The sequence below is a fragment of the Lepeophtheirus salmonis genome, chromosome 5, assembly GCF_016086655.4.
Source record: "Lepeophtheirus salmonis chromosome 5, UVic_Lsal_1.4, whole genome shotgun sequence".
Classification (NCBI taxonomy): domain Eukaryota; kingdom Metazoa; phylum Arthropoda; class Copepoda; order Siphonostomatoida; family Caligidae; genus Lepeophtheirus; species Lepeophtheirus salmonis.
Window position 1 is genome coordinate 40,974,636 of NC_052135.2, and position 7,200 is coordinate 40,981,835.

Consider the following 7,200-nt stretch of genomic DNA (forward strand, 5'->3'; position numbering starts at 1 on the left):
ATATTCAAAAAGAAAAGTATCCTTCCCTTATGTAAAAGAAGTCTTATCATGCCTGCAAAGTTAATATAATAATATTTAATAGAAGAGTCTATAAAAATACGGAAGATATTTTAAAATGTTTCATTAATGCTTTTCAATCCAGAGTTGGAGGTCCTAAGACTAGGTAATACAAGGTATTTGGAGTGCATTTTGGAGACGGCAAACACTTGGTAGATATGTGTGTAGATGACCTAATACTGTTTTTAGAAGGAAATTCAGAGATGCAACCGGTGAACAAAGTATACAAAGCACTCTCTCTTTTTGATAAGTTTAAGACTAAGTTGGGCTTGCCTTTAAATAGCAAAAAAAAACAAAAAAAAAAACCTCAATGAGAGTACACTTAATATATTGATGCTCTGTCAAATTATACGATGGAGAAACTTAATTCTGCAGAATTATATTGATCTCTATAATACTTTTATTCTTCTTTTTTATAAAGCAATATCGTTAACTCAACTTGCTAAGTACGTTGTCAAAAAACTGAAGTGACTAACAAAATTGTTCCATCAATTGTATGTTCCTCCCCTCAATAAACCTATAAATAAGCTAAGGGGTGGACTCGTCCCTCTCACAAAAAGTTCTACAAAAAATATAAAACCCTGTAATTTTGCCCTAAGCAATTTTGCCTCAGGAACATTTGCCTTAAAGCCATTGACGCCATATTAAGGGGAAATATCTTGAAGGCAAAATTACTTAGCACCCAAAAATATAAATTAAGATTTTGACTGATTTGTCTTACGTCTGTAAAAAACAAATTCATTGATAATGGTGAACAAAATGCATATCTAAATATGGATAACGTACATACCAACTTTTCAAATTAAGAAAGATGTTTTATCCTTAATTTGATGACAAAGAAATATGTTACATACCTATTTTTACATACAGATTGACTACATAATGTATAAATATAATAAAGCATAATCCCCTATTTACGTAAGTACTTCCTCAATAATTATTAATTGGGTTAAGGTGAGAATATAATCTGTCTTTTTTGTATCTATAAACGTTATATAAATGATCTATATAATATTTTCAATAGTGTTCTATTATCATGTTTTTATTACTGATGTGGGCCTGGTTGGAGTGATGAATTACTCACCATTAATATATCAATAATTATTAATACTGAAAAAAATATTGGGGACCCTTCGGTAATTACGGCCCGAATTACATACCGATCCACTTCGCCCATCAATAAAGCTTTCTAAAGCTTGTCGCCCGAATATTTTTTCAATGTTTTTTAAAATTAATAATAGTTACTCTTTTTATGGATATATTAGGTTGGGGAAAAATAAATTTCGTGTTTTTCGCTTTAATTCAATACTGTATGAGAAGTGTTATAATCATCCAATTCAAGCCAAATAAGGCCCGTTTTGTTCGATAACTAGTTGTCAAGGAGAATTTAACTTCATAATACTGTTTTTGTAGACTCCTTTGTCTCTATTGGTAAAAAACTCGGACACTTCATCTTATCAAATCCACCTCTTGCAGAACCAATAATCAAGTTAATAAAAATATTGAAGTTTCAATCTTCAAAATTTATATTTGAAATTTTATATGACATTGAAATATTCAATAAATTTCATGCTTTCTAGTTTTTGAGATGAAAATGTAATCTACGTTCCATAATGTTCTTCTTCTTTTTTTCTTATAAACACTATTCATATGTTCATAATTTAAAGGGAAATGAGGTAATTTTAATCTTAATAAATTAATTGTTGAAAGATAATAACTTATATTTCTGTACAATTATGTTACAATACTATTACAAAGTTATTATTTGCAAAGTACAAGTATAATAGAAACAGTTCTATATATTTCGAAGCATGACTTTATTGAAATTCAAATTGAAATCTCTTTTGAATTTGAATAAGCAAAAATATATATAATTAAATAATTTACAAAATGAGGGTTAGGTGACTCACAAAAAAGCTTGTTGTGGTAGTTTTCTTTTACTTTAATAGATCTAAATAATGATTAGTACACAATGTATGATCTAATGATGAGACAATTAAAAAAAAATCCGATCCCATTTTTGATGCGATAAGACTAAAAATTGCAGATTCCGATTCATCAATATTTTAATTTATAGTTAAAAAATACCATTTTGCTATCACGGGTGCACACAAGATAATATTATTACTATTATTTTGACTTTTTTTTTGGGAGGAGGGGGCTTGGTTTACGGATTTTATTTGAAAAAAAAAATCCAAAAATTTAAGATTTGGGAATTTTTTTTTTCAAATATACAATTTGATGTTATAAATTGTTCACAAATTCACAACTGTTCACAAAAAATTATTTTTTTTTGAGAAAAAAATTAAAAAATCCACAGTTATTAAAAAAAAATTATATTTCGAAGGAGAAAAATTTTCCAAATCTTAAGCTGTTGACAAAAAAAAATTCAAATATTAAATTTTCAGGAGAAAAGTTTCAAATATTATAGTTATTTAAAGAAAATTTTTTTTTTTTTGGAAAAAAAATTAAAAAAATTAAATTAAATTTCATATATTAAATTTTCTAGGAAAAACCCAAAATTCCTTAATTTGGGCTGGGGGGTTTCATAGCTTAGAAAAATAATAAATAGTTAATTACCAATAATAAATAAATAAGAATCAGAATTGCAAATTAAACAGTATTTTCCCCATTCTAGAAAAAACACCATTTTCTCCGATTCTGATTAATCGTCCTATCATCTTTATAGACACTAGAACAGAGGGACCACGGACCTCCCAAATTATGAAATACAATCACAATGAATGGTTTTGTGATTTTTGTATCAATGGTAAGTGACGTCATTTACATACATAAAACTCACCTTAAAAATAAATTGGCAATACGAAGACCTTGTACGTTCTTTGTCCACTAGGAACGTTGAATATTACTCCATAGCTAACTACCCAGCATCCATGAATTTACACTTTTAACTAAATTACATTAGTCCACTACATTGAGAACTGATTCACTGATCAAGACAATCTTTTCAATATGAAATATATCAATGATCTTCAACTAACCGATATTTTTTATTTACAAATGCATAACACACTTTTCTAAGTGGGAACCCTTGATAATTATAATCTATGTAAACCGAAGAGATTTTCAGGTTATTTTTTTATATTATAAGCAATTTTACTTTTTGTCCTCCCAAGATACTTTAAGTATCTTGACTCTTTTCAGCCGGATTCCTTTTCGAAAAAGTATCGAAATGAATAAGGAAGTACATTATAAAACATTGGTAATATAATCAAGTTATCTCAATTTAAAAAGCAAGAATGTTAAAAAAAAGCTCAAGAGGAGTGGAATTAAGTGAAAGGGACTACCTAGGAGAACCAGAATATTAGTCAATCGTAAAAGGCAATGCTGCAAGAAGAAAATCCATTCCATTACAGTTGTGGGTTATTAATTATAAAAATACTACAACCAATTTAAGTAAAGGTATTATCAAATATTAACAGGAGGGAGAGTGGTTTAAAAAATTTTTACGGACGTCGTTAATGTATAGCTCCTAAGAGAAAATGGCTATCTGACATCTTGCGTAAGGAAAAAGATATCATTACGGCCATTTTTTTTTTCTCAAGCTAACAGGGAAAGGTCGTTTTTTTACATATAATATGTTTTTTTTATTTATTTTCCTTTCCCTTATGTTAGTTCAGGTTAAGAGGGGATAGAAAAGCTAGTGGTTAGAAAGTTTTACTATTTTGTTTTAAGGCTTAAGATCGTACTCTTCCAAAAACTGGATGTTCATGATGAAGTATTGAGTCAGGTGAGTAAATTGACAGCTGACAACAATACATAGGCTACCCCTTATAAATCTATCCTGGTGCCCCTGAATAGTCATGAGATATTTACTAATGAATTGTTAAGGCAAACATATGATTGATTATAGGAGGTTGTGCATGTTTAGGATAGTATGAAGTCATCCAATTTCATCTTTGAATTGTACAAGCCCTCTGCTATCTACAAGCTTCTTAACTATCCCAAAACCACGGTGTAGCGGGTCTTCAATACCTGGGAGGTCAAGGGGAAGGTCTGCCGCAAGGCTCACAACATGAAAAGTGACCGAATCCGCACTCCCCGCTTCCTTGAAGGCCTCCGGAAGTCCCTCAAGGCTTCGCCGGGGACTTCCTTATCCAGGTTGGCCAAGAGCCGTGGAGTGAGCAAGCAGCTGGACTCCGAGGCTGTGCATTGCCAAACAACACCTCCCTCACGGCATCCATGAAGGCCACCAGGCTCACCAACGGTAAGCGTCTCCTCAATGACCTGAAGAGCCATGGAGGAAGAATCATCTTCTTCTCCGACGAGAAGAACTGGACTGTCGACAGAAGCTACAACGTCCAGAATGACTGGTGGCTTGCCAAGGAGAGAGAAGAGGTCCCTGTGGTCTTTACCCCAAAGTTCCCGGCCTCCGTTATGACCCTGGGTGTCATCTGCAGCACCGGTGAGGTGATGCCTCCTTTCTTCTTCAATCCCAAGGAAAGGGTTAACGCGATAAGGTACTGCGAAGTCATGGAGGAGTTTGTCATCCCCTGGATGAAGGATACCGCCGCTGGGAGGGAGTTCATATTCCAACAAGACTCAGCACCCGCACACATCGCCATGAGGACAACTAACCTGTTCCACTCTCACAAATTTGGGGGGCTCCAACTCACCCGACCTCAATCCGTGTGATTACTACTGGTAGAGGAAGTTGAAGAGGGAGGTGTGCAAGGTCAGCCACACCGCATCGCGGCCCTGAAGTGTTCCATTACGAGGGAGTGGAATGCTGTCGATTCCGCAGAAGTCATCAGGGCATGCAAATCCTTTAGGGGCAGAATGGAGAAGATGGGGACTGCTGAGGGAGAACATGTTGAATAAATTTATTGCTTAATATCATGTCTAACTTTTTCATATTAATAAATACACTCCAAATTCCATTTTATTAAGCAGGTTGAATTTTAAGATAGTTCCACTTTATCGTGGACACCCTGTATAGCTAATCAAATGCAACATCAGGACAGCTAAGCCGCTCACCTCCAAAACATTCTTCAAATAGTCAGGGTTACCATATAGATTTTCGGTATATTCTTTAACATACCAAAAATGCTCACGATTTATATCCATAGCAATGGAGTAGATCAAAACTACATAGAATCTCCCTTTTAGCAATGTCGTTGATGATCTCATGATTAATTAGAAATTATCTACAATTTTATAGTTTGATTTTCAAGAAGTAGTTGATAAATATACAGTTAATTTTTTAAATCAACACATACAAGAGCATAACCAGGACATTTTAATGATTAATAACTGAAGAATTTAAGTGAATCTGAAAACGAGTACATTTTAGGATAAATGCTAAATATTTTGTACATACAATTCTTGAACCAATCATTATAATTAATCAAATAATTTCTTAGTATTCTTCTTCTTATTGAGCAACATTAACTTCAACATTTTGCTTCAATTTATTTTAACTATTGTCTCATTGTATTCTAACAAATGAGTTGGAGTTGAAATGTTATTTCCATTTGACTTTCCTTTCATGTGGAAAATGAATACTTTTTCCTTATCAATTCATCATAATACTTGATTCATGATGAACCATCAATCATTTCTTTTTTCCTTGTTTAATTGCCTTTATATGACACAATATGAATAGAATTTGGTTCACTCGCAACCTCGATGTAAAAAAAAAAGGAAAACTATATGAAACTTTGGCATGCTAAGCAAAGCGGTACCTTCTTAGCATAAAATTGTAGGTACGATGTATTTCGTTGTCAACTGTCTACTTTTTCTCTTTCTTTTACACCTTAACAAGAGGTAATTTGAGTTCAATCAATCAACATTCATAAGAAGAATAAAGGGAAATATGCAGAACCATCTACAGCTGACAACGAAATAAAGTCTATCAAGTGGTACATTAAAATCTTTACAATTTGAATTTTTAACTTCAAAGAAGTTATAAGTATTTTGCGTGTTCGGAGATTTTTGCTATCTCCATTTCTCTCTTCCATTGAGACAGTTGGGCTTTGGTTTCTATATCCTAACAATATAATCATAATTCGTCACCAGTTATGACCCTTTTTAGAAAATTAGGATCGTGATTGACGTCTGTCGACAGCTCATGAACGATGCTCATGCAACAATTCTATGGGTAAATATTAAACATTTTTAGAACAAACTTCGCTGACAATCGTCTGATGACCAAAACATTCGACAAAAAAAATTATGGCACCAGCAAACCGATGTGTCAATATCTTAAGTAACTTCTCTGGTAGTAATTTTCTTCACTGCTTCAACTTCTGCTTTTCTTCTGTTGTTGACGTTCTGGGGCGTCCAGATCTAAGAAGAGTTTGTACCACTTGTAAACATATTTTTTTTTCAAAAAGAATCACCGTATGCCACTGTCAACATTTCAAGTTTTTTGGAGCATTTACTTTCATTGTTATTAAAAATTGGATGCCAATTCTTTGATCCATGTATTTCAAAAGCAAAAAATTGCCGAACACACAAAATACTTATGAACTTCATGTCTCTCACAAACAAACTAAACATATTATATACCTGAAACAGTAAGTATATGTTCTTGGCGAGTGTACTGACATAAAAAAATAAATAATCGAGAATACCAAGTGTACCTTGCATGCAAAATTTGAAAAGTCATCTTACATTTTTGAACACACCTCGTATGTATTGGTAGAGCCTTTCAGTACATCTGTATGAATAGAGATGTATTAAAAATTAATTTTATAACAGTAAAAAATTTTAGAAATTATAAAAACAATAACATAATTATTAGATTTTTTGGAACTGCATTACCTATTAGTAGCTTAAATTGATATCAAACCTGCATCGTAGTTTTTTTTATGCTGTTTATTGTATTTTGATTAGACACACTATAAAAGAACATTTTTGGTCCCCCTAAAGATAACACCTCGTATCGGAGATTTTTTTTTTTTTTAATAAAAAGGATTAATATCCCTAAGAGACTTTCTCCACATATACTCGTGGAGATATGTCCGAAAAAGACTAACTTTATGTAGCAAAGTTATTTCCTTATTAATAAAAGTTGCAATGACTGAATTCCAACTTTCACTGTCTCCAATTTCGAAAGAGAAAGTATGACATATTGGCTATCTAATTATGTTACCTTCATACAGTGTATACTTATTTTAT